The sequence below is a fragment of the Onychostruthus taczanowskii genome, unplaced genomic scaffold (genome assembly GCF_017590055.1).
Source record: "Onychostruthus taczanowskii isolate IOZ18803 unplaced genomic scaffold, ASM1759005v1 scaffold9, whole genome shotgun sequence".
NCBI classification, from domain to species: domain Eukaryota; kingdom Metazoa; phylum Chordata; class Aves; order Passeriformes; family Passeridae; genus Onychostruthus; species Onychostruthus taczanowskii.
This window is the reverse complement of record NW_024506993.1, coordinates 4,048,009-4,074,983: the sequence shown is the minus strand read 5'-3', so window position 1 is coordinate 4,074,983 and position 26,975 is coordinate 4,048,009. Positions and strand designations below refer to the sequence as shown.

The 26,975-nt window shown below is 44.5% G+C and overlaps 1 protein-coding gene across 2 annotated transcripts in view; it reads right to left on the bottom strand.

Annotated features, from left to right (window-relative positions):
* The window catches only part of FOXP1 (forkhead box P1), a 376,461-nt gene that overhangs the window by 113,373 nt on the left and 236,113 nt on the right, over nt 1-26,975 (bottom strand). The window contains exon 1 of one of the 2 annotated variants that reach the window (XM_041425694.1): nt 9,627-9,673. The exons of the other annotated variant lie outside the window; for it this stretch is intronic. The gene's annotated coding sequence lies outside the window, so the exon portion shown is untranslated. Of the gene's footprint in view, nt 1-9,626; nt 9,674-26,975 lie in introns of those variants that run through there. 2 annotated transcript variants of the gene reach the window in all.

Genomic DNA, 26,975 nt, shown 5'->3' with positions numbered 1-26,975 from the left:
TGACCCCACAGCAATGAGGGTCTCTGGCTGTGGGGGACAGGCTGGCACTGGCAGAAGTAAAGCCAGAGCTCTGTCCCTGCTCCAGTCCAGCTGCACAGCATCCACATCCCTCACACCCACCACTCTGAGGGTCTCCATTCAAGGTGACATCTACACCACCCCTTTCCATGCCTATGTGTCACCTGTGCTGGTGCAAACCTGATGGGACCAGAGTTGGCAAGAGGGGAGGACCGGCACAGAGGCTGGAGCAGGGCAGGAAGGAAAAAATTAGGAAGAATAAAAGTGGGCTAGAGGGAGCATCAGGGATACAAGCAGCCAGGATGGACAGGAACATCAAAAGCAAAAAACAAGGTAGATGCAACTGAGATGGCAACATGCTGACATTCCAGGGATTGCAGCTTGAATGGCATTTCCCATTTCTCCTCTCAAGATTTCACTTTTTCACTTACAAATAACTGACAGCAATAAAAGTTGAGCATCAGATGAGCTCGGGTTTAAGATGGGGAAGGTTGTGTAGCTCAGATATGCTTCTTACTGAGCATCTGCAACAAGGAGCTACCATGCCCTTGGTGGTACACTGAACCCAGCAATCCCACATCCCTCTGCCTTTCTACTTCTCCCTGCCCAGCCTTTCCTTCCTCCTACCTCAGTCCTGTCCTTGCCACTTCCAAGCCTCATCCATACTCCTCACACATGACAGGACATGTACAAGAAAGATGCTGGCTTGGGATATGCTGACCCTCCTTCCTCTCACTCACAAAATACTTCAAGCCCGTTTGGGGTTTGCCTTCATGGAATTACCTTGCTGATGTCAGTTCAAGCCCTGTGGACACCCCTACAACCCAAGCCAAGAAGCATCACACCTCTGCCCCCTTCCCTGGTTCCAGGCAGTGCTGCTCCTGCACGGAGCTCATCCCTGGATGCTGGCGTGGGAGCCCTGCTGAGGCTGCTGGTGCTGCACAGTGCTCAGGCGAGGATAGACAGGGAAATTAATTTGAGTGAAGTCAGTCCCACAACCTTCATCAGCACGGAGATTCGCAAGCAGGCCTGTACATTAATAAAGCTTCCTGTGGGAGTAGATGTTGCCTTTGATTTGCATGTGAATTCAATGCTAGTGAGAAGTGCCAGACTGTCAGACATGGAGACCAAAGTCTCTTATCTTTCCAAAAGCTTCTGTAGCAGTTTCCCCACATTTCCTTAATCATCTGCCTTGTCCTCAACTTACTGAACAGGCAGTAGAGAGTAAAGCTGGATTCAGTTCAACTCCTGCTGCTGCCAAGTCCTGAAACAAGGGTGCCACGACTGTTTACTGCTAGCCAACAGCTCTGCTAACGTGGCCCTCTCCTCACAAGCAGGTGCTCTGACATCTCCAAGCTCTTTTCACACATTCCTCCCCACTGCCATAGTTACATCCTAAATCCCCACCACGTGCTTGCAAGTGAACAACTGCCAGGGGCTGTGAAAAACCAGCTCGTGTTTTTATGTCCAGACAACAGCATATTCCTTCATGGATGGGCAGGTGGAGATGCCAAGAGCCCCCAAAACCTCAGAAGTGCTTCAAATACCTGGCTCTGTATTTACCAGCAGCCATGTTATCCTGCACTGCTCAAAGAGCCTGGAAGCCTGGACTGAGCTTCTTGGGACACCCAGAGACCCAGACACCAATCCTGGCCTCCAGCAGTGAATCACAGAGCAGCAGTAACCATCCTCCTCTCTGCACCAAAACACAAAGGGGAAACCCTCCCACTTAGTGGGGAAAAAGAGAAAGCAGTATCCCCCTGAAAAGGAATCTTGCATGGGTTTTGGTCACTATAAACATGGATTTGGAAGGATGATACCAGGAAAAGGCTGCCTACCAACCAAGTCATCCTACGCCTAAATGCAAGATACAGTAAATGAACTCCCCAAGGTGTTTTCTTATCCATTAGGAAATCACCCAGACATAAGGAGATTTTCTGGTGTAAAACAGAGACCAGTAAAAAGGCAACTGAAATACAGAGCTTGAGAGACATTGCACAAACTTGGAATGGTATTTGAGAGTCAACATTGGGTGACACCTAACCCAGGAAAAATGTTAACAGTACATTAACTGTGAGATGAATCAAGCCTGTTTCATTCACAGCGTAAGTGGGAAGCCCCACTGAAAAGCCCTCTCCCTGTGCTTAGGGAAGTGGCAACCATTTATTATTTCCCAACCACTTAAGCACCAGGAGGGGAAAAAAAAGTACACATTTGAGATGACCAAGACAATTTTATTGCAAGACAGACAGAACGTGACTTGTTTGCCCAGCTGTTGTTTGCCCAGAACACTGAGCACTGCTATCACCCCAGTTACTGTTGTAATTCAACATTTCCATGCAAGCACCTTGACCTTTCAGTTTCACCATCCTCTTTGGGCAAGCTCTGACGAAGGGTAAAAACGCAGCCCTGCCTCTCACTTCATGTGGCCAGAAACTCCTGATTCGGGAACGGGGCTGGGGAAGGGAAATACACTGGAAAAAGAAGGTAGAACTTTAAAAATAGAAATGCTGCTTAAATGCCATATACTTGCTTACAGTGTCAGTACATAAGGAAAACAGTAACAGGATCCAGTCGCATGGAGCCTCTTGCTAACTTGTTCCACCACCGCAGCCAGTACAAGGCAGCAACTCTCCAACTTTTTTCCATCATCCTATTCCTACTGAAGAAAAAGCGCTCCAGCTCCTCCCTTCCCATCTGCTCCAATCGTTATTAATATCAATCAGTTATTAATGAAATATGATGACCTACAGCTATAACAGGCCTGGCTCTAACGCCAGGGGAAGCTTGTTTCTGTACCTGAGGTTTATCAGTCATGGAAAGATCAATCCAGGGAACTTTAGGATGGAAAGGAATGTACACTGGAGGGTGGGGAGATGAGTAGCAGCCATGAGGATGCAAAAGAAAGGGGTGTCCTGTTAAACTGCCAATCCCAGGGCAGGTGGTCAGTAATGAATGGGCTGCCTCCAAAATATCCGGATAAACATGCACCCAGAATTTACAAGGAGAGCACAAAAAAAAATCCCATGTGTTTTTACAGATTTCTAAGGATTCTGGGCCTTTCCAGGTGGACAAAGCTGCTTATCAGGAAAACAACTTGAGAACGGAAGAAGGAAGAGTTCCTCTGAAATCAGAGGTGGTCCTGCAGCCACTGGAAGTGTCCAAGCAATAAATCTGGAAAATTAGTTGCCAGCCAACATCATATTCTGCCCATAATTTCAGTTATGGTCATTAAACAGCAAAGTAGAACAAAACAAGAAAGCAGAGAGGGAAGAGAAGGGAGAAAGTCTAAGGGCAAAATCTGCTCTTGGAGCAAACATCACACTACACTGGTCCCAGACCTTGTGTGTTGACTTTTGATAGCCATACCCTCTCAAACTACCACTGCCCCTCAACTTCCCCACTGAGATTTGGGCAAAGCACAGCTTTGCAGCAGCAGGCATGCAGCTCTCCCATTGTCTATTTCTCCCCAAATTTCACGCCGCCTTCAGGCCCTCAGGAATCTCCCCGTCAGCAGCTCCAGGCGCCTCTCCCAGCACAGCATGGCCCACCTCCCAAAAGGGCTTCTTGCTTCCCTTCAGCCTCACAAGGCAAGTACCTTTGTTTCTCCTGGGCGGGACGAGGGGGAATTTAGACTCAGCCAGCAATCTCTCTTCTTTCTCAGCTCCCATCTGTCCTCACACCCCGCTCCACTCCACAGCTGCTCCCAGCAGAGCAAGATGCAGCTCTCAAGCTCGGAAGCCCGGATGCACCCGAGCTTCAGAGATGCTTCATGTCTCTCCCACTCCTGCCTCCTCTACCTCCTCTCCTGCGACACTCTCTTCTCCTGGAGCAGCAGATGTAGAGGAGCAGTGGTAGGAGGCAGACACATTGGAGGGGAGCCCTGCTGCAGTTCTCCTCCGGCAGGCTCAGGAGCCGCACAACGTGTGGAAACCAGCAAGGAGAGGAGCAGTATGCAAAGGGAAAAAAATAAAAAATAGTGCAAAGCGACAGCAGTGGGTAGTGCTGTTCCTCTGGGAGGAACAGAACAGGGGGAGGTGAGATGAACCAACTAGAGAATAGGAAAGGAACCAAAATGAAGAGGAGGAATAAAATGTAGAAGATGCAAAAAAGAGAAGCAGATGTTCTTGCAGCACTTATTCCCTCTGACATTCGTGCCCAGCTCTTCCATCTTCCTCCAGAACTGGGAAATGAGCTGCTATGTGCTCCTTTCTCCATTGCCACCACCCTGACCCTGTGCCACACACAGAATGATGCAGCCAAGAGCCCCAACACTGCTCTTGGCAGCGCAGAAGGGAAGTTTGAGGATAGCTACAGGCAGGACATGGGGCTCTGCTTTGAGCCACAACTAAGATGCACCATAACCTGGTGAAGCATTCCTGCTGCCCAGCCTTCTCAACCACCTTGGATTCAAACAATCCCCATCCCCATCTCATCCTCTGCTTCCTTGTTTCATTAAATAATCCTTTTCCACCCACCCTGTCCCAGCTCCACTGGTGCAGCAGAAGGATGCCCTGAGCCTGAGGAGATGCTGCTGATTGTCTGTACCCAGCACCTCACTTGGCTGCAGCCAATCTGCAAGGCTGGTTCCAGCCAAGGGCTACCAGCCAGCATGTCACGGAGGGGAGCTTCAACAGCAATCCTTCACTCAATAAAATGGCCAGCTGGCCATAAAGATCACAGCAGACTGGTCTGGACAAGTGACTAATGGGTGATTCCTATGCTGGAAAAAGAGAAGGGACCTGAGGTCCACGTGTACAAACTCTGGCTCACATCCTGTCCCTGATGTGACAGGGGCACACTTGGAGCAAGGGAGCTGGCAATGTGCCTCATGCTGAAGCATCTCCTAGAATAGTTCAGTCATAAGGAAAGAAGATGAGTCTCTATTTTTCTTCCAGCAGGCTTAGTTTCTTTCCTCTGGAATAGATCCTGGCTACCAGTTAAGGAGATTCCCTCCAGAAAAAGGCACTGGAAACAGAAAGCCTTTCTTCCAAACCCACAGGGTGGAGCTGCCTGCGTCCCAGCTCTGCTGCAGTTTGTCCTCGTGGGCACTGAGGTTACTCCTGCCAGTGGGAGGACGAGTGGACTCCATGCCCCTGCCCTGCCATCCCACAGCCCATCCCATGGCTGGCGAGGTCTCTGCCTGTTCCCCCACACAGGGGGAACACAGAGTCTGCCTCCAAAAAAACCAATTTCCATTTTGTAATTTATTCATGAACTCCACCAATTCCAGGGAAAAGGTGGCTGATGTATTTTCTTTAATGCTTGGAGACACTACAGGGATGAAGGGGGCAGGCAGCAAGGGACAGTAGGGTGAGAGATCAGTCTCAGCCAACACCAGGAACCTGCAAACCCTGAAGCAGCAACAACGGAGAAAATGGCTACAAAAAATCCCTTTTTTGAGGCATAAATTAAATCCTCAGGCGGTTACACCGCAAAAACACCTTCTGTCCCTTCTTTTAAAGAGTCACAGTCAGGACTCATCAAAGCCACTTAAAAAGTATCTGGCAAAAAGTTCCCAAACATTAAAAATGGTTCTCTTTATTTTGGCATGCCAAGACTCACAGCATGTAGCGGTCTGTACCAGCAAGAAAGGAGGGATGGGCCAACACATCCTGGTAAAATGAGAAAGGATACAAATCCTGGCTCCCTGTTCAAACTGAACCAGAACTGAACTGTTCCTGAGTGATGAAAAAAAAATCTTATGGGATTTCCAGCTCATTTCTGTAGGCTCGAGATCAGATTCTGAACTACTGTGTTTATGCAAAAATGAACCAGACCTTTGAATATTTGGAGGAGTATTCACTGCTGAGCGGCGTTTTTCTTGGATGTCAAAAGCACGGGAAGTTCTCATATTTTTTAACACAGAAGAGAAGAGGGACAAGGTGCTGGGGGGGGGGGCAGAAGGAAGAGGGCCTTTTTGTTGCTACAACATAAATAGTATATTGCATACAGCTGCTTGCGCGCTTCCCTGTGTGGTCAACAAAACAGGGAACATATTTTAAGCTTGTTTTCCAAAACACTGCATGACAAACTTGTACTCAGACGCCCATGAAATACAGCCCCTGACTGTGGACATCTCACCACGCTCCATCAGACACTCGCTGCTGCTGGGTGAATTAAGGAAACAAAACATTGGGACAGCCCAAAACATGGAAAACTAAAGCTGCAAATCACATCTCTGCACTTCTACGGCACAACCTAATTTAGAACTGCTTGTAAAAAGCTTAATTTTAACAGATTCTGGTAAAGCAAAAATAGGCAAGGTTGAGATGGAGGCGACAAAAATGATTAGAGGGCTCAGCAGATACGAGGCAAGATTGATAAGAGTGGGAGTGTTTAGTTTAGCAAGAGATGAGTAAGAGGGGAGATGATAACAAGTACACAAGTTGTGACTCGGCCTGAGAGGGTACATCTGGTGCTTTTGCCATTTCTCATAAATGCAAGAGAAAAGGGACATTGAATGAAGTCAGGAAGCAACAGCCATCAAAAAAAAAAAAAGCAGATAAAAGGATTTTTTTTTCCCTTTCTTAATATACAACTCATAATTACTCTCTGGAACTTACTATCCCAAGATATCACTAGGGCCAAGAGCATGGGGAGGATGCAAAGAAAGATCACACACTTGCAGTGAGCATTTACAGCTACCTTTGGAAAGAAAGAACAGAAATCAAGGTACAAATGGTTATGCTTCAGGGCACGAAGCAACATTTAACTGCTGAAGGCTGGGAGGACATTTTCCCCCATGGACAGGTTCTTCATGGGCTTCTGCCCAAGGACTTCAGCCAGGGCTGAAGAGATCCCCTGTCCAACAGGATGCAACTGCTCCTGCTCCTTGGTCTTTCCAGGTACCTCAATCCTGCACCTCTGATCCCAAAGCCCATTCCTCAGCCCACCCTGAGCCTCCTCAACCCTCAGGGAGCCTCTGGGCAAGGGGGACCAGCCATGTCCCACAGCCCAGCCCCCACCCATGTCACCTGGCCCTAAGCTGTTCATTTCCTCTTTCTTCTTTACATCACATTTAAGTTTCAGGTCCTTATTTTGCCAGCCCTTCCTCTCTCTGCTATTTTGACTGCCATTTTTTCCTCCCTCAAACCCAAACCCCCAGCTCCAGCCCCTGCCATCCACTTGGGCTCTCCAGGGAGCCAGAAGGTGAAGCATCCACCTCCTCCTTCCCAGACCCGCCAGCGACGCACAGACTTGAACACAACTTCAAGATGTCAGGCAAATTTTCCCTTTCCCGATGTGAAGCCGTTCCTCAGAGGAAACCCACATCCCTGAGGAGGAGGAGGAGGACCCTCCTGCCGATCCGGCACCTGCGGGGCAGCGGCAGTCAGGCGCTATTACGGACCGCGGAGCTCGTCAGCGCGCTGGAACTGACATGCGACTCGGGGAGACAAAGAGAGATTTTGAAAGCAAGTCAGTCTATTAAATTTATACCTACCTGCACAATGTGAAGCAAACCACATCTCGGTTTCCTTTCATGTGCATGACAGTCTTAACTTGTTTCTTTTAATCCCATAAAAGCAGCTAAAGCATGCAACATGCTTCCCGGAGATGAAGCAAACCTGTATTTTACTTCCTGACAGTGATTTAGTTTATAGGGTGTTGGTTTTTTGTTGTTCTTTTTTTTCAGGGAAGATAATGAACATTGTCCAAAGCTGGTATTACAAAGGAAATACTACACGCTACATGCAAGACACCTGGCATTTAAAAGAGAATCCCATAAATTGACACTGTCTGTAACGGACCAAACACAGCTGCAACCCCTCACGCTGCACAGACACCAGCACTGGAGGCTGGAAGATCCCAGCATCTCTCGCCAAGGTTTTCTTTGGAAATCAGCACCCTTCTGAAAATTCAAAGCGTCTCTCATTTAGTCAGTCACACCCCAAGTAGGACTGGGGAGATGACCAGGGCTGTATGACTATGCAATAAATCCAGCAAATCCAAAAGGCTGGAGCAGTAATCCATGGAAACGTTCCAGGCAAGAGGGGGGTTTAAGTGCCTTTAATTCCCAGCTGCAAGCCCAACAAGCTGCCAGAAGGCGGAGACCACTGAACACAAGGGGTTAATGGCCTTGCTAAAGAAAATGATACACATAATTTCCTTTTATCATAAAACAATACGTTTATTATTTTCTGTATATCTGTTAAAGGGCATGGCCTTCTGAGTGGAAAACAAAACACAGCTTGGTCACATGTTTATTTGCTTCAGCTACTCCCTTTCCCTTCTGATAAATAATCAAACATGCCATCCAGAAAAAACAAAACCAGTGAGCTGGGAAATTTGATGGTCATCAAATAGACTAAGATACCAAGAAAAGCAGCCCACTGTTCCCACAGAGAGTTTTCTGCCCCACACCTACACTAACATCTGAGTAAATAACTTCAGTCACTCTTTCCATTTTCCCCATGAAATTACTCCTACTGTTAAACAAATTGTCCTTAAGGCAGTTGCAAACACCATTTTTTTTTTCTGCAAAGTAGAACAACTTCTGAACATTAAAAAGCCAGACTAGCAATATATTTTCAAAATATGTTTGTTGTACTTGCGGTTTGGCTGAACACACAGCTTGATTTCTCTCTCTCTCGCTCTCTTTTCTAGGAAGATGGGGGTTTACAGTTTAAAATTTTAAAGTGTATTTGGATCTTGGAGAGGCAGGAAAAGCCTCAAGGAGGATGGGTTTTCTCCATAGGGCAGGCAGCATATTTTCCATTTTCTCTATATGAGCACCACGAATGCTTGCCAAAAAAAAAAGTTACCTGCTATTTCAGTGGACTTTTGCAGGGGGGTAGAAATATCAAGCAGTTTTTTAAGTCACTTGAACAGAGGGGGAAAAATCCAGCATCCGTGTTGTGACATGGATTACCCAGAGGATCTACACTATCTTCCAACAACCCCTGAAGACCATTCATACAACAATCATTAATACTGAAAAACTGCAGAGAAAATCCCTCACGTGAGAAGTTAACAACCATTACCCGGCGTGAGCACGCTTTCCCTTTCCTTTTGTAGTACCACAGGTCTAAACAATAGTCATATGAATGAGATAATAGCCATGCTTGTCTCAGCAGCCTGATTTTTATTAGCATGAAATTGGTACAAATATTAGCGAGGCTGGTTAGCATGCGGTGCCAGAGCCACGATGCAAACAATTTGTGGAAAACAAAAAAGCCATTCGGTGGGTTTGCGCCACTTTTGCTGCCCAGAGCAGCAGCAACATTTCCTTTTCTTGGGGGGATTTGTCGTTTAGGTATTTTTGGCAGTTGTGCAAAGAGAAGCTGCAGCACCCGGCGAGCAGCAGGGATGGTGGCACACGGCTGCTCCCTTGCCAGAGGGGCAGCACCGCAAGGTGACGGGCACCCCAAAAGAGGGCTCGGCCCTTGCCACAGTCCCCCAGAGCTGTGCCAAAAACCCCACACTTGTCAACACTGCCACAAACAACCTGAACTGGCTGCTTTTGCATCAAACCAAAGCAATTCCCCTTTCCTATGCTCCAAGCTGCCTGCGCAAGACAGCGCGTTAAAAGTTCAGCCCTGCCTGCACGCTCCTTTCCTCTGAGCGCTCGCAGAGAAAATGAAGAGTTTAACAGAGTGAGCTCTTACTGTCTGCCTTTAGATTTCCGTCTTCGCGCTGGAGATGTTTCTGGCTGTTTCTGTGAAGCGGGGGCTGAAGAATGGTAAAAAGATGTTTGAATAAACAGGAAGTGCCGTGCAGTCGGAGCACAGGCTGGAGGGAGACGCTGGAGCACTGCCCTTCGCGGCAGCCACCGGGCTCTGCCTCCACAGTAGCAACCTCTGCTTTTACTAAATGACAAAGAAACCGCAAAGCATTCCTTCCCTAATTCTTCCCTTGCGAAGCGGTGAGATCAGCTGGAGCTCACAGGTAATCTCAAAGTTTGGCTTAGCACTACACCCGGCATAAAAATCTAGTGACTACACTATTAAACCCCCCTATCTGTGAGCAGAAACAGCAGAACTAATTACGTCCCCAAATAGACCAAACAGCAGGCAGAAGCACACCTCGCTTCTGTATCTAGGCAAATGCGGATTTGCACGGAAGTCCAGCCAAGCTTGACGTTCCTACCCTCGACAGTGCTGTGACTTGCTCTGGAAACCGGCTCGGGAGGCTGGCCGGGCTGCAGAGCTGTTTTCTCTGTGTGAACTGAAATATAAACAACCGCCCAAAAAACACAGCTTGTCTTGGGTGCAGGGACTTGCATTCAGCATCTCCGAAAGTGTAACTTCAGCATTCCAGCAGATGCCACCCCTCCTTCGCTGTCTCCTTCCCCTCCCTAAAACAAACTACCTATTTAACTGGAGATGACTAACTAACCGTCTCCCCACCCAATTATCAAAGCCCTGTCTGCTGTCATATTGGTGACATGACACAGATATTGTCAAGAAAAAGTAAACTGGGGCTGGCACTCAAAGGCAGCTCGTGAAGAGATGAGCAGTCGAACAGCCATATTCAATAAAAAAGAGGAACAGGATTCCTTTAGAAAATGTATTGCTGTTGTGGCAACGTGCTGCTGCCACTGAAGGACTGATTTGTTATTTAGCATGTAGTCTTGGACTGTCTGTCATTCTGGGTGCTAATGCTCTGCTAAAATAACTCATTGGGAGCTGTCAGTGGGATGTTTACATAGGCCCCCAATCTTTTCTTCATACAAGGAAATTTTTTACTGGAATTCATCTTCTTTTGATCTCACATTCAAAGCAACAGCAGCTTGATAGACATGCAAGTCTGAAAGCAAATCCAGACGCTGAAGATAAACCGCCAGAGTATGACAGGCAGGAGCATCTAAAGCTTATAAAAATGAAGAGAACAGCATGTCGTCTGAGTATTACAATAGCAGAAATCAAGAGACATATTAGGTGGAACTGATCAGCCACAAAAACAGTTCAAAAGGCAGATCATAGAAACAGAAGACTAAGCTAGAAAAAAAAATAAAATTGGAAAGATCTGCTTTACAGAGGCATCACCTCCTTTCTGAGCACCGCGGCGTTTCCGCTCCAGCATGTAAACTTAAGGGGAAAAAAAGAACAGGGCTGGTGCTGTCTCTACTAACTCAGCAGTTCTTACCTTCAACTCACCAATTAATTTGCCAACTGTACGTTTCAATTACGTGTTATTCAAAGTGAAGTAAAAATAGGACACTGTGCCACTCGCATCTACATCTTAGCCCTCCCCAACACTACAGGGATGGGGAATTGGTGCCTCTTCCTCAGGAATTACATCCCCCTGCAAGGTGCAAAAGCAGCCCTGGCCTGAGCCCCTGCCACCATTTTAGCCTGTTCGTCTTTACAAGGGGTGAGTCTTGGGATGCTCCTGAGCTCTGCCTCTGCCACCAGTGCAGAAATATTCGTTCAGAAGGTAATTTTATTTAAATTGAATTACGTGTGCCACGGAGTCCACAGTTATGTTCCGAAGGCGACACTTGCCGGGAAACAATTGCTGAAACTTTCTCTAGAAACCCATACATTTTTAATTTTTCTTCCCCAAATAAGCTTCTTATTCTAATTGAAGTCAGCAAATATAATGAAAAAGTAATTCTCAAACAATTTTGTACTTAGAGCTATTTGTTAACAAACACTGAACGAGCAGCAGTGTTAGGTTAAAGGGCAGCAGGATTCCACATTATAATTTAGCCTGCGGTTATTTCTGATTAAGAACACCCTCCGGGACGGCAAAGCAAGATCTTCTTTTGCAGCAGGCACAGCTTTTAAAATTAGCCTCTTCTCAATAATAAAACCAACAGGAAAACTGTGGATTTAAAACTGTATTAACCAATTTGAAGTAGTGCAATCAGTTTATGTCTTGCTTTCTGCAAACCACTGTTCCCTGCCTTAGTCAAATTTCAAATGTAAAAATGCTGCCTGGATTCTGAAACTGTTGTAAGAAAGTCACCTTCTGTCATGCTTATGTAGCTATCTAATGTGCTAAAGGCTGATTATTTATCTTTAAACTGTACTAGTTTAATCTTTTAAGGTCACCACTAATCTGCTCCAACCTTTTAAAAAATAGCAGCTTTCAAGACTTACTGCTGGAATCACTAAACTCTGAGCTGAATGTCATTGTAAGGGATACATTAGCCAGAGTGAGTGTAGTTTTACAATGTAAACACCAAATATAAATCCCCACCTAAATGAGAAGAAAAATATGATGTCCATGCCAGGAGAAATATCAGTAAATAAGGCCAACGCCGTATTATTTCACACAAATATCGTTCCAAATCATGTTGCTATTTCTCTCTCCTCCCCCTCCCTTCCCAGTGCAAAACTCGGGAATAATTTAAAGGATCATTAGGTGTTTTTTCTTTATCTTTTCCCTTTCTCAGCAGCAACTTTGCCTGCCTGCTGTGAAGCCTCCTGACCGCATTTGGAAGTTGTTGCAAAGTCCAAAACCCCCTCACAGGTTATTTGTGTGCATGTGCTGCACAGCGGCCTTTTATACTCTTCTTTTTCCTTTTCCCCTAGACTTCTTCTGGACTTGAATGTCACAGTAGACCTTGAATGTGAAATGGCTTCAAGCTAATTGCTTTAATTGCTTGAAGATGTGCAGGCAGGTGAAACCTGATCCCCTTGGCCATTGTAGAGACCAGGAACAACACAGGAATGTTTACATAGTGGTTTGAGTTTAATAGACAGTAGAGCTGAGTTTCAGACAGCTAGCAAAAACACAGCTAATAGGTGACCTCTTAATGTAGTCCTCCTTTTTAAAAACAAAATACAATTTCGTTTTATACAAGGCAATGTCCCTAAATGCCAAGGTTATCTGCTTGACTTTTTGAGTGAGCATGCACTGCGTTGCACCTGACATTTATACCAGAAACTCTATCCTGAATGCATTTCCCTCTACCTTAAAACAAAAAGCACTTTATGTGTCAGTCACCTTACAAACAGATTAGAGCTGGATGGGGTTTCCTCGTAAGTGCAGTCATTTTAATTTAAAATTGAGTGTTTCTCACCACTGTCATATTCCTTCCCCTCATCCCCTGGGCACTCCTACCCTCTGGTGGGCACTGGCACAAGTCCTTGGAAGGGTCTTCTGGAAAGGGCAAGTACTTTGACTGCTTTTCTAGAGCTTTTACTGCTTTTCCAGAGCTTCCAGTGCATTTGCACCACACTTCTAAGATATGACGCACTTTCACAAAGGCACAGTTTGGTTTCACACACGGCACAAATTCAGCAGCTCCTCCTCAGGCAAAACTCCTCCTGACTGAGAACTGCAGCATTCGGGGTCACTGACGATCAGGTTTGCTTTCCAAGAATCATGAGGTAAGTAAAACACACTTGAAACCAGCCAAAGACCAGTGAGCAGGTACAGCACAAGTGTAGAAAGCAAAGACTGAATTTGGCAGCAACGGTAGCATAAAGGTATTTACTGTAGGTCTAGTCCAAAAAACAAACACTGCAAACAGGTAATACCAAATAGTCACTTTCCTGGCACAGGAACTTCAAGTTTTGTTGCCAATCCTAAAAAACAGTTAAAATCACTTGTGTCGAGTGAACACCAGCTGAGAAAAGACATGTGTTGTATCCCAGACAAAAAGGAATAATTAAAATAACATTTATGGAACAAGGAAAAAGGGAAGGCAGTCTGAGACAGAAGACTGGAAAAAGCACAAATACACTGAGGCAGAGGAGATGAGGCAAACTAACACATATTTCATACGAACGAGAAAGGAAAGCAATTCCCTGCCACACAGTCCTACAAATAAAGGGCATTTCCAGTCTGATCTTGGCAATTGCACTCAAAAGTTTCAAATTCTCTAGTACTTTTCGCTGGGGCTATCAACCCCTTGAACAGAAGCAAACAGAAGCAGGAGGGGAGGCTGCTCCAGCCACTCTGGATGCAAACTGTGGCTCCCAGGAAGACAATAGATGCTGGCTGCTCTGCTCTACCTTGCCTGCTATTCCCAATCCTCTGAAGCAAATGAGTAACTGATCTTAAATAATACAGAACAAAGGGAACAATAGGAGCTGGAAAGCAAGCTGGGATACTTGGGAACATGCCTCTTTCTTTTGAGAGAGAATCTCGCCGGCACACATGCACACACAGAGTTATAGAATCACAGAAGTTGTTGTCCTGTGTCGTCCACCCCCTCGCCCATCACCTCCTTAAAAGCTCTAATTCCAGCCACTGTGGGGTTTTAATAGATTTTTTTTTTTTTTCTGCACGGCCCAAAAGATTAAGAAAAAAGGAGAAAGTTCAGAATAGGGGGGTGGAAAAAAAAAATAGAACAGAGTCAATTTAAAGATTTAGTATAAACTAGTCCAAGCCTGTGGGAGGAACGCTAAGTGGAAAAAGTAAACACGGTCCCCCCAAGAAGTTCCCCTGGAAGCTGAGCAGGCAGCCAGTGCCTGGTACCCGCTGCCCCGCGCCCGGGGAGGTCAGCACAGCTATGCTAAACTGACAGGTTCAGTTTACAGCAGGCCAGCACTTTGTTTGGATATACTGGCCTTGCTCACCGCCAGCTTAACAACAGATGGCTCGAAAACTTTCATTATGTTGCAGAGGGCTGAACTGCAAACAATCGGGAAAACTGTGAAAAGTTTAACTCCCTGCGAGCCGAGCGGGGAAGCGCTGCCCTCGCCAGCCAGCGTCTCCTCCCGCCCCGGCCATGGGCGCCTTTAAATTAATTAAAGCGGGATGGGATGATTAATCATACCTGCACACGGTCCTGGGGATGCCTGGGAAAAAGAATTTGCGATTTGACAAGGTCATTTCAATAAAAGTAGCATTCCAGGAGAAAATGGACTTTGACGGATTGCAAAGCTGATTTTAAACCTTCCTCAAGCCTCTGGCTCTAGGAAAGTTATAGAAAGTTTCTGCAATAATCCTCTAATCGGGGTTTATCAGGAGCTTTCTGATGAGAGTTCCTCCATCTACAGAAACAGAGCCTCTGTCCCTCATATTCCCACTCCAAACTTTCACCCTTCATGGCAAGAGAAGGCCAGCAAATAATCAAACATGCAGATCTGAATATGATTTATCCAAATCTGTGTATAATTTAAATATTCATCGAACTGATTTGATTCATATGCACCCTAATATCTTTTAACGCTCTAAGGCAGGTTATAAAGGCACCTTCCGAGGTTTAATTCAATTGACAGTCTTATATACATCTCATCACTGAAAACGCATTATTTTATATTATTCAAGAAATGAACAAATCTGTTTTCCACAAATGTATTTTAAAAGCGACTCTTTCCTGTTATTGAAAGAAAATTGTGTTTATTACTCCTTTAGCATAGTGTAAACTCATAAACGTCAACAGAGAGTACAAGGAAAACTGTCAACTAAATATTGTTTCCTTCATGAGCTGCTCTTCCAAGTCAATTACGCCTTTCAACTTCTGGGGCATTGTATGATAAACTGGCAGTAAAAATCATTCACATTAATATACCATGGTGCCTTGCCTGCAAAAGGTAATTAAAGAAGTAAATGACTCATAAGAATAGACATATTAGCTGCAAAATGAAAGGCAACTGAGCTGCCACATGAAAATATGTACCATTAAGATACTGCATTTTCATATTCCTGTAATCAGCTTCAGTAGACTAATGCTTATTTAATCCAGTTCTCGCCTAAGTCCATCAACAACTGTTTTTTGCTGTTTTCTCCTTCACTGAACATTATGTGTGCAGGTTTGGAATAAATACTGCAATAAGATTTTTGCATAGTCAATTGAAGAACAGGTTTTTTATCTTTTAAAAACTATTTTTCTTTCCCACCAAGAGGAATACAGCAGAGAAGGATACCAAGAAACCCCACATTTCTTGGGGTTCTTTCCACACCAATATGCTTTGAGTGAAATATACACCCTGGTCTAGCATTAACCATTTTGATTTGTGAAATACAGCAGGAAATCAAGCCTCATCTTCCAACTTTCCTGTTCTTCACATGGGAAAGCTTTGCCTGTTAATGCAGGTTTTCATTAGGGTTAGAAAAAATAGACAGGCTTTCTCTTTCTTAAGTCTTTGACACAAGGCAGGGCAAGGAGAGGAAGGGGCACTGCTGGGTTGGTGGAGGGGATGGAGCTGGGCTGGGGAGCCACAGGGACATCATCCTCAACCATTGTCTCTGCCCAGCCCAGCCTCAGCTGACAAGACCCAAACTCCAAACACAGGCACCATCCTGGCATCCCACCTTGGCAGCAGGACTGCCAAGCTCAGCACAACACACTCCTGATTTTTGGGAAGGGCCATTGCTGGGAGCTCACCCTGCAGCGCACATCTCAGCCCACCCTGTTTCTCTAGCCACCACATAAACCAAAGCCTTTTGGTGAAGGGTCTTGGGTTGAACTTCACAAGTTCATCTTTTTCCTCCCAAGGGGACAGCAGGGAGATGGTGAAATTCAGGGAACAAAGTACAGTTGTGTCCAAAAGAAAACACCCTGCGTAATACTCAAACATTTATAACTCATCCTTTTTGTGAGCAGTAATTAAAATATTCTTTTCATCACAATAATAGCTCTGTAAGGCCAAGATCCAAACTGCTTTTGACTGCACAGCTCTCACAATTATTTCATTTTCTAAAGTATGGGGTGGAGTGAACTCCAATATCTCAGCTATTGCTACAGTGCTCTGTTGACAAATGCTGACTTTCCTAAACGGCAGACGCCGTGTATGTACCATCCATCCTTTATTTATTGTGCCCGACACAGGTTTATCCTTGCAAAAAGAGATTTTTCAATAAAAATCTTCACACATTGCTTTGCAACCTGCATTATATGTTGCTTATTCATCACTATCAGTACAAAATAGTGTTAGACTTAAAATGTAGGATCAATCATTATTTAAACTGTATTATTGCTTCTCCATTTGAGCAGACATCACTTTGTACCCACAATTAATGAGCTCCAGTCCTTTTTCTAATTAAGGAACAAAGGTTCTTGTGTGCAGAGTATAGAGTGACACTGTCTAGAGAACACACATTTAAATAGAAGAGAATCTTTCTAATTACCTTACAATAGGATTTTTCATATCCAGGAACATAATAGGATCAAGAAATTAGAGCATTTCCAAATAAGTCATTACAAAACACTGTTAAAAGGTAATAATGCATCCCTAAAAACAAGGTGACCTTATGGAGACTAGTGCCTAACACTTTGGTATTTGCAGAATTAACCTTTGAGCATTGATACAGGGAAAACGCAACACAGAAATTATTTTATAGATGTGTATGCACAGAGATAAATTAAAAAAAAAAAAAAAGAGGAGTCAGCTATTAGAGCCTAAACCACTTTAGGCTCACACAGATTAGGATCCAAACACATAATTAAGAAAGTCAGAAAGGTAACCTCGCTTTATCCAGTAATTAGGGCTGTTAGAAATCGGATACTGTCTCTTAAAAGTGTTACAAATACACGGCACTACTAAATAACCTGCACTGCTGGGAAAGTATACTCGCTATCAAGGGCAAAGCTGCTATACACTGAGGTAACAGTAAATGACAGACTGTTGTTCAAGTCCATTAGCTGCTATGTGATAGGAGCACATTCACTAGCACACGACCTGTGAAAAATCTTAGATCTCTTTAAATCTTTGAATTGGATTGCTGCATTAATTCTTAAGAACTGCAATCCTTCAACCAAGTCAAATTACCCTCATTAACAGGGGAAAAACTGCCTCTGCAATAAGTTAAAAAAAAAGAGATATTTATTACCTATAATCACTTTCACGTACTTCACCTGGAAGTGTGACAAACTGGGACAACAACTTCAGAGGCTGGCACCAGTTCAGCTGCTGGTGGGGCCGGGGCGGAGGGGACACGCCGTGCACGTGTCACCCTCTGTGCCTGCGCGCGCCGACGTTCAGCGGGAACGCTTCTCGGGGAAAAACCTCAATGAATGTTCTAAGAAAAGAAAAATCACTAAGAATAAGCACAGGCACTGAAGCGATCTCTGTGTGTGCCACTGAAATAACCGCAAAAGAGGAGGGGAAATTCTTCAGTTATTCAAGGCTTGATTAGAACACTACTTCATAATTAGGCATGTTACAAGTATTGTCATCAACCAGAAAATTCATGTACTAACTCAAAGGTCTCAGAAGCTGGCTCAAGCCTTCTATTCATTAACAACATCTGCTATTAATGTTTAACCCTCATAAACTTGCACCAAACATTCAGCATTCAACAAAGCTTAAAAATAAATATTTTGTTGCGCTGTTTTATCCGTGTGGTGATCTGCTCAGTTCTGCGGATATCAAGAACCTCTACAACGGCCAGAGAGACAACAGACAAATATTTGGTCTTTGTTGGAAAGAAGATATTCCTTTCTCCAGTCACTGCTTCTCTGCACTTCAGATGCTACAGCTCCTGAGCCAGGCCAGTGCAGCACAATAAACAGTAATGCAGACATACAGATATACATGCACCTATACGATGGTATGAATCATTTATTTTGAAGATGAAATTCCCTGAACAATTTTCAGGATGAGTGTTCTAAAGGACCCTGTTTAAATTTTTTTCTAATTTAGAAATGAGCGTTCCTGGGACGAAAGATTCCCTGTGAAATGGGGAGCTGAGTAAGTCCAGGATCCAGAAATGAGAAACAGAGCGTTTCATCTTCATTTTACTGCTGTGAACCCAGATGAGAGCCCTGATCTCGCAGTCAGATCCTAATGGGCAGATCCTTGGAAGAGCCTTTGGAAAGACTCATTTCCACCAGTGTGGTTTTAATGTAAACGTTGCAATCTGCTTGTGCAGGCTCATTTACAGCGTGGAGACAGAGCTAAGTGGTGAGCTAATGCGACCCTCTAATGACTCCTGGAAGCGCGTCCGGACATCCCCCGTCCCCATCCCTCTTCCCGTGGAGGGATGTCGGCAGCACAGCCCCTGCTGGGCCCATCCTGGCTCACAGGGGCAGCCCTGGAGCACTGGTGGGCTCGTCCCACAGCTCCCTGCCTTCCCTGCTCCCTCCTGCCCGCGCTGACCCCTGTGCAAGCCGACCCCCAAGTCTCCACAGAGCCTGGAATTCCAGCATCAGGCGGGTGAAGATCCCGCCTGCACTCATCTCACCGTCATTTTCTGAGCTGCAGCAACGCCAAGATACAAACCAAGCCACAAAAGTAATGAAAAATACAGCTCTTTTTGTCTTCAAACATGACATTCATGGCGGATTCACTGTCTGCATGTTGCAGCACGCTCTATTCTTAGCACCGTGCCTTTTAAAGTTAGGCCCATTATTTTCTACGGTGTATCAAGATCAGTATGTATAACATATGCCATATTGTTGACACTTCCCTGGATGTACTGCACACCATATGCCTAAAGCACTAAAAGGGGTGATGAACAGAGTGGCAATACTGAAAGGAGAACAAGACACACCGAGCATGTTGAATGAATTCAGTTATATAATTCAGCCAATAAGGGTTTCCATACATTTAACAATCTCTTTTTTTTTTTCTCCCCCCCTTTTTTCTTTCCCCCCTCCCCCTTGTATGAAAATGAATTTAACAACTTTCCACTGTGAAAAGTTAACACGCTGGACACGTATTCAAAGCAAACATTTAATCACAGTGGGCCCACCAGGTCTAAAAAGTATACATGTAAAGATAGATCATATATAATCACACCAATAAAACAAACAAAAAAGGACTATTCATACATTTTAGCAATAAACTAAAAAAATAAAACATACAGTTTTGCTCCTGCTTCCACTTGTCCTTTATTTTACCTTGCGTAAATCTATACCCCAAGTCCAATTCCTAGAACTAGGTAAGATGTCATCCTGCCTACCTTCAGAGCTTTATTTACTAGTTTCTCTACTAAGAATTATTATTTGAAGAAACCAGAAACTAATGCTCTCTTACACTACAGTATTTCTGTCCAAATCTTCTGGAACGGATTATAAAATTGAAATGTAAGAAGGAACACAGCCGAGCTATATTTATAACACGAATGCTGCTCTTCAGCATCTGATACATACACATGTGTATCCTCATTTCCATGCCATCCCTCAGCACGCTCTAATGGGTACACTAACTGCATACTCGTCATTAAAATAAAAGAAAAAAGAGGGAAAAAAAGGGAACTGACTCATCACTGAGAACAGTTTTGACAGTACTTGCATGCAAAGTCCTGGCAGAGAGGTTCAAGTTATTTAGTTGTGCCCGGATACAAATCACAAACTTTGCAGTGAATTAATAACTAAAGGGGAAAAAACCAAACAGACAAACTCTCAGCACAGGTGAACTCAGGTCTAATCTCCAAGTTTAGCCCTTGGAGTTACGTGCTACCTGGAGGGAGGCAAAGACCTGGAAAGCAGGTACCACTGCTTTCAGGGAATTCCCACTGCCGAGACACTGACAGGGTCAGGAGAAGGGAAGAGCAAGGCAGAAACACCTGGCAGAACACACAGGACCCTTCCAGGGGGAGAATCCCAGCTGGCAGCAAGCACAGGGGAGGTGTAGGGAAGCAGGTTGCTCTCCTGGCACACCGGGAGCACGGCCAGCTCCTCACAGGGATGCTGCTGATGCTGTGGAGCTAATGATGCCACGCAAAGCTGAAGCTTCCCCATCCTCTGTCGTTAGTGCCCCTATGCACCCACAGGCAGTGGATCAAAGGGGCTATGAGAAGATAAGGAGAATCCATTTTAATTTCAAAACATGAAAATTCTGGCACAGGAGATCACTACAGACGATCAGTTATCCATGGTGTGCTGAAGGGGAATGTTACATTTTAAATGTACACACACGTACCTATTTATCTGAGTAAGCAGTATCATTAGCAGAATAAAACAACCTAAAAGGAACATGAGCCTTTTGTTAGAAGTGGAAGACAGAATCTTCTTCGTGAAAAACATCAAAGAAAAGAAACACATGCTCATGTTTAAAAACAGTCTATGCCTAATACAGAACATCAAGATGTTAAAAAAAAAACCCAAAAAAACAAAACCAACACAAACCAACAAACCCCTCCCCTTTGCTTCACATATTTTCCTTAGAAACAAACTTAGTTTGTTTCCTGCTGACCAGGAAAGGGCTGCCAGTGCCCATTTAAAGCACTGGCTGTGCAATCCACTGAAAAATCAGATAAGAATTAATATACAGAACTTTCACATTGTCAAAATTAGGACAAGTGGAAGTTTTGTGAGTGGAAACACTTGCACTGCATCAGTATTAGGCCAGAAGGTAAACAGAGGAGTATGTTCCAAAAAATTAGAAAAGGAAGGGGTTTAGACAGGCATGCCAGTGCCTGCTCTGCTCCTTCTCTGAGCTTTCTCTGGAGGAAAACAAAACAAAGCAAAGCAAAACAAAACAGCTTCACTTTGCAAAAGCCACGACTGTAGAGCTATTTGCAGAGGGAAGTGGTGAGCAGGCAACACCTCCTGTCAGCATCCTTGGGGCTGTGCCTTCAGTACATCAACACTGGCCATGAGATGTCAAGTGAGGGTGTGAAAAAGCCTTTTACCTTCTGGTCTCTAGCTCAGGGTTGGTCCAAGTAGAGCACAGCCAAACTTTCTACTGGCTCTTGGCGACGTTAGCTTGATGGACTTCGTCCAGTCTCTTGTGGACTACTGTCCATATTAGGAAAAAATCCCCACTTGACACTGGCACCAGGATCCAGCCCTATCCACAGACACCGGCAGCACTACAGACTGCCTCAGCAGCCAGGTTGAGACACAAGGATCACAGCCATGTCAGTGTGCCCAGGATCCTTAATAAACAGAATCATATAAAGCCAAAAACAATTCTACCATGGCTAATTAAAACATCTCTTGTGCTTGCTCTGTAAGAAAACCCACACAACAACACATGAGCAACAAAAACAAAAGTAAAAAAAAACCCTAAACCACCCTGTGGTGAACTTTGCTTCCTTTTCTGAGCAGTGCTGGTGACGCTTGCAGGGGAGCTTGGGAGGGTAAAAGGGCATTGCCACCATGGCAGCTTTTAATTCTGCCAGGCAGATCCCCCAGACCTGAAACGAGCATCTGCTTCCTACCCACCAGGGCCATTAATCACCCAGACTCCTAAAAGGTTCAATTCATGTGCCCACTCAGAGAACTCATGAGATGCCTGATAGTCATGTGTCATTCGAGAAGGGAACAAAACTGTATTCTTTTCTCAACTGAGGTAGCTCCTATTACCAAGAGACCGTCTCCCCTGGGAGCGACCAGAAGAGCAAAATGAAGGAGAGCTGACTCAAAGCTCTGCCTCACAAAGACACATAATTGATGCAGAAGGGAAAGAGAGTTATTAGGAATCTGCCACTACCCTTATTTTGCCCATAATCTGGGGAATTTGTGAAAGGGTTTTAAAAGTGGTGAAAAATATCTCAAATTTTTACTAGACACATCCCAGACAGGTTGCTCTCCAGGAAAGACTGCCCTTCTCCTTGGATAAGAGCTTGGCAAAAGCAAAGGAGGTTTTTGCCACCTTAAAATTGGACCATTTCTTCTTATGATTAACTTCACTCTTCCAGGGACCTTTTGAGCAGCTGGAGGTGATGCCTGGCCTCTATGCGTGCTCACAAATCCTTTGCTTCTCTTGATATCCCCCGCTTCAAAAATCTTGATCCTTATCTACTGATGCTCTTAAAAGCCTGGGAGATACCAACCTGGGTCTACGTGAGCCAGAGGTAACAGACTGGGTTGAAATGTGACACACAAATATATCATTTGACACTGCCATTTCCTGTACTTGACAGCTGGGAAGAAAAGGGTATGAAAAAAGCAAAGGGGCACTTTTTCAGCTTAAAAATTAAGTAACTGTATTGCTCTGCATTTGATAGAAAATTAAGGAAAAACAAGCAGGAAAAATCCTGCCCTCCTGCTGCTTCTTACTGCTTTTCTTCCTTTAATTACTGCTCTACTAGGTAAACTAAAGGATGAAACTGAGAAGAATATAAAAACCTACAAGCACCCCAGCAATTGCTTCACATCCTTGTTATTTTCCTGGCAATACCCACGACTCAATAGAAATGTTATCCACATTCCCTTTTTTCAAATTTTTCCCCTTAAAAAGTTCAGCTACAAACTGGAGAGTGCAACTAAGTTTCAGGCAGCCTGGCACATTCACTGACACTCGATGTTTATACCTTTCTAACTAGCACCTTTTGATCTCTCAGGCTTTGGGAACACTAAGCTGAACTGATCTCCTGCTGTAATTTGTAATTACCAATTCACAGCTATTTCAGCACTCTGTAGATGCCAGCCTGCTGCTCAAGTATCAATACAGAATTGAAAAATGTTGAATATTTTTGGCCAGTTGAGATTTTTTTCAAAATTTTCCCCATTCCCCCACAGTGCTGCAAAAACCGCGCTGAGCTGCCGCTGTCACCGAGGAGCCAACCTGGATCCTTCGTGCTGCACAGAGCAAAGAGGAGGCTGCTTTCAAAGGGTTTACAGCATTGAAAAGGGGGTTATGATACATAAACAGCCCTTTTCAGGTTCAAAAAATCTTCTCTTCCCATTCACCATCTCCATTATCCCTATTGGTTTCCTCTGCCTGCAGCTGCTCCCCAGCAGGCAGATACAAAACGCGGCTCCGCGGGCGATGGCTGTGCTCAGCCCTCTCCCCTTGGCAGGAACATGTCACCATGATGATCTCCCTCCAGCACAGAAGAAAAACAGCCATGGGCCATAAAAAACAGGCACTGTGGGCCACAGCTTGGTCCCAGCCCAAGAAGGGGGCAGAGCTGCCTGTGCAGGGCTAATGGGGCTGTCCCAGTGGCCACCTCTGTACCCACAACACAATCTCGGCTATTGTTCTACAGCCATGAAAAATTAAGCTGGACAGTTAAAGTTTCCCACTCCAAGTGTTGGTATGAGGCCCTGTAGTATATTTTGCTCTCGTGGCTTACCTATGGGACATTCAGCAAAGGAAGTCCATGCTGGGAGTGAATGTAAAATATGGGACCGTGCAGGCTGGAGAGAAAGTCTTAACCAGAGTGTTTGGATTAAAATGTTTCACCAGCAATCCTTCATTAAGCCTTTGCTCCAGGTTCTCTTACAAACTACTAGCAACATACATTCCCTTCAAAATCATCTTGAAGTCTTTCAGCAAAACTAAAATCCTCTTGTCCACCATCTGGATTTTAAAGACGGGGCAATGAAAACACAGAGATGAGAAGGATTCAACACTGGAAACAATACTCATCAACTACAAACAGACAAGTAGTTCTGAATATTTAAAAGTTGAATTAGATGCAAAAAGCCTTTTCTTTTGTTGTTTACTACCATAACTCAAACCCTATCTGGTCCTCTCTTCAGTATAATCAGTGAATTTACTAATTGGTAAATCCTCGTGTTTGATTTTTGGTGCTGAAAACAAAACAGAAAATTATTCTTTTAATCTTCAAACAACCCTGAGACAGAAACACTTCACTACTTCCCTGTTTGGTGGGGAAACATGCCAAAATACCAACACATCCCTGGATGAAGCTTGGCTGTACTGCAGTTTAACACTACACGCAAGTCCTCCAGACCAGCACGTGCAAAGAGAGGTCTCTCAACAAAATCCCAGCCTAACAAAAAAAGCTCCAGACACTGGAAAAGTTCAGGTCCAGATCCAAATCCAGGTTTTGTATCTCAGGTTTATATCTAAACCAAATATAAGGATTCTCTTGACTTCTTCCAAAGAATAGTCTTTTAAGACATAAGACTCCAGAACCAATAAAAAAGGTAATTTAACAATATCTCTAGTGTGTCACCAATCATTTAAAGGGCCTTGAGGCTGCTGCATTCCCACTACAGTACAGCAGCTTTCCCACCCTGCTGGTTTTCAATTGACACCCTCTGTGTTGGTATTTTTTTCCAAGTTAAGCCTGATGGCATTTTTTAAGCTTCCCCTCACAGCTGCTGTCCTCTGCTTGTGCCACTGCCGGGTCCCAGCAGTGCTGCCGGGGGCAGTGCCAGGCAGGGCATGGCTCTGCTGGAACCCACAGAGGTGGGATCAGGGGTCTTCTCCTCCCTATCCCCCAGGGCACAAGGTCCAGGAGAGTATGAGAAACTTAACTTTCAAAGGAAGAAGTCAAAAGGGGAAAAAAGATTTTTTAAAAAACCTGAAAAAGAAACCCCTATGAGGAGGCTATGATCAGGGTCTCATAGCAATAGCTATCCTCAGAAACTTGCCAGTGTATCCATCACTGAACAATCTGCTACTTTTTTTTTTGCCAAAAAGGCAAAAAAATGACCCTTGCATACATTTTGCTGGTCTGAGCCTGACTGCTTGGAAGATGGAATATCTGAGACAAGGGAAACACTCCATCTTCACTTGGCATGAGTGGGATTGTCACCAATTCATTCTTATTTCCAGAAATCCTGGACACAGCCCAAAGAGGCCAGGAACTGCTGGCAGACAGGGCTGCAGCCTGAGGCACCACTAGCCTGTGCTACCACAGCTCCCAGCCAGCTCCTGCACTGAGGTGGGCACAGGACAGGCACAGCTACTCCTCAACACCTACACCTCTAATAATTCTGCAGACCCCACTGCACCATCAAACACAACCATCCTGGCTCTCCACCTCAGTTTCTGATGCACAGCAACAACGGGTGTTATTAACAGAAAACACTGGAAGACCACTACTTAAAATGCACTTACCTACTGCAACTGAAATTAATAGTCATTGAAAAAAAAAATTCTTCAAAAAAGTTTTCCTTTGCAAATACCTAGTGCACACCCCGCCACCAGAGTCAGGAGGAAGTTTTCAAATGGGTAACAGCTAAATGAATATATCTGCTAAAGGAATCAGGGGTTTTTGTGCACTCCAAGGTTATGCGTTTAGCAGGCTTTGATACTTCAATGAAAAATTGAGGTGGCAATGATTTGCAGACTAAATTAATGTTAAATACTTCAAAGAACTGGACAAACAAGTCAGCAGCAAAAATTTTATAGGTTCACTTCCTTCAAGGGAACTTAAAGAGCCAGCATTTTATTGCTGAGAATTCTAGTCACTCCTTTTACCCCTCAGCATCTGTTTGAAATATGTAGTAGACAATTGCTTTTTTGGCTCTGACTCAGGTGGTTGAAATACAGGACAAACAGACTACTGTATATAAGCTTTCCTCCAGCAATGAAAATTTTTATTAACTCTCTTGCATAGCAAACTCGGCTGCCTAGCTTCCAATCCCTATAGAATCATCAAGGAATGTGGCTACTTATTAATTCCGGTGGTCAAGCACAGGGTGGATATGTTGAGACTTGTCTGCAATACGTAACCTCACATTTCAAAAACATAAGAGGAAAAAAAAGAAAGCTACAGAGGGAAGGAAAAACATAAATGAGTTCTGTTTAGTTCATCATTCATAAGTGTAAAATTCCAAGCTAAATACTAGCTCTGTACATAAATATGTCAGCCCTGTCAGACTTTCCAGCCAAAGAAAACAAGGTCTACGGTGGAGGGGTTCAGAATTACCCTCAGAGCCATGAACCTGCCCCACCTTCCACTGCTGTGTCAAATTCAGGAGTTTTCTCACATTGGTGCTTCATAAAAACACCCTGTAGACACTGCCTAAAAATTGCTCTTCTCACCCCACCCTGCTGAAGGACTGGGAAAAAGAAAAGAACAAGGACAGAGGTACATAACACAGAAAGGAAGGTTTTTGCTCCCCAGGAGACTTTATTTAGAATGATCCTGGCCACTTGAAACTCCTACATTTCTTTGCTTCTGCATCCTTCACACTGCTTGTGTAGTGGTGACCACTTTTGCAAAGCTTTTGATCCCTGAGAAGTGCTGTGAGATGTTTTCCAGCATTTAATGTTGGATAAAACTACCTCTTCAGTTGTGGTTACAGCCAATTTGAGCCAACCTGAGGCTGTTGTGGTGCTTTTAGCCTTCTGTTGTGTTTCCAATGTCATAAATACCTAATAGCAGTGGTCAACATTTAAAAATAAACACTTACCACATATTTTCTACAGAAAACAACTCCAGTTGCCTGAAATCTGCAGATAATATCCATTTTTTGCATTTTTAGCTAATATTTAACACACAGTATTAAATAGCTG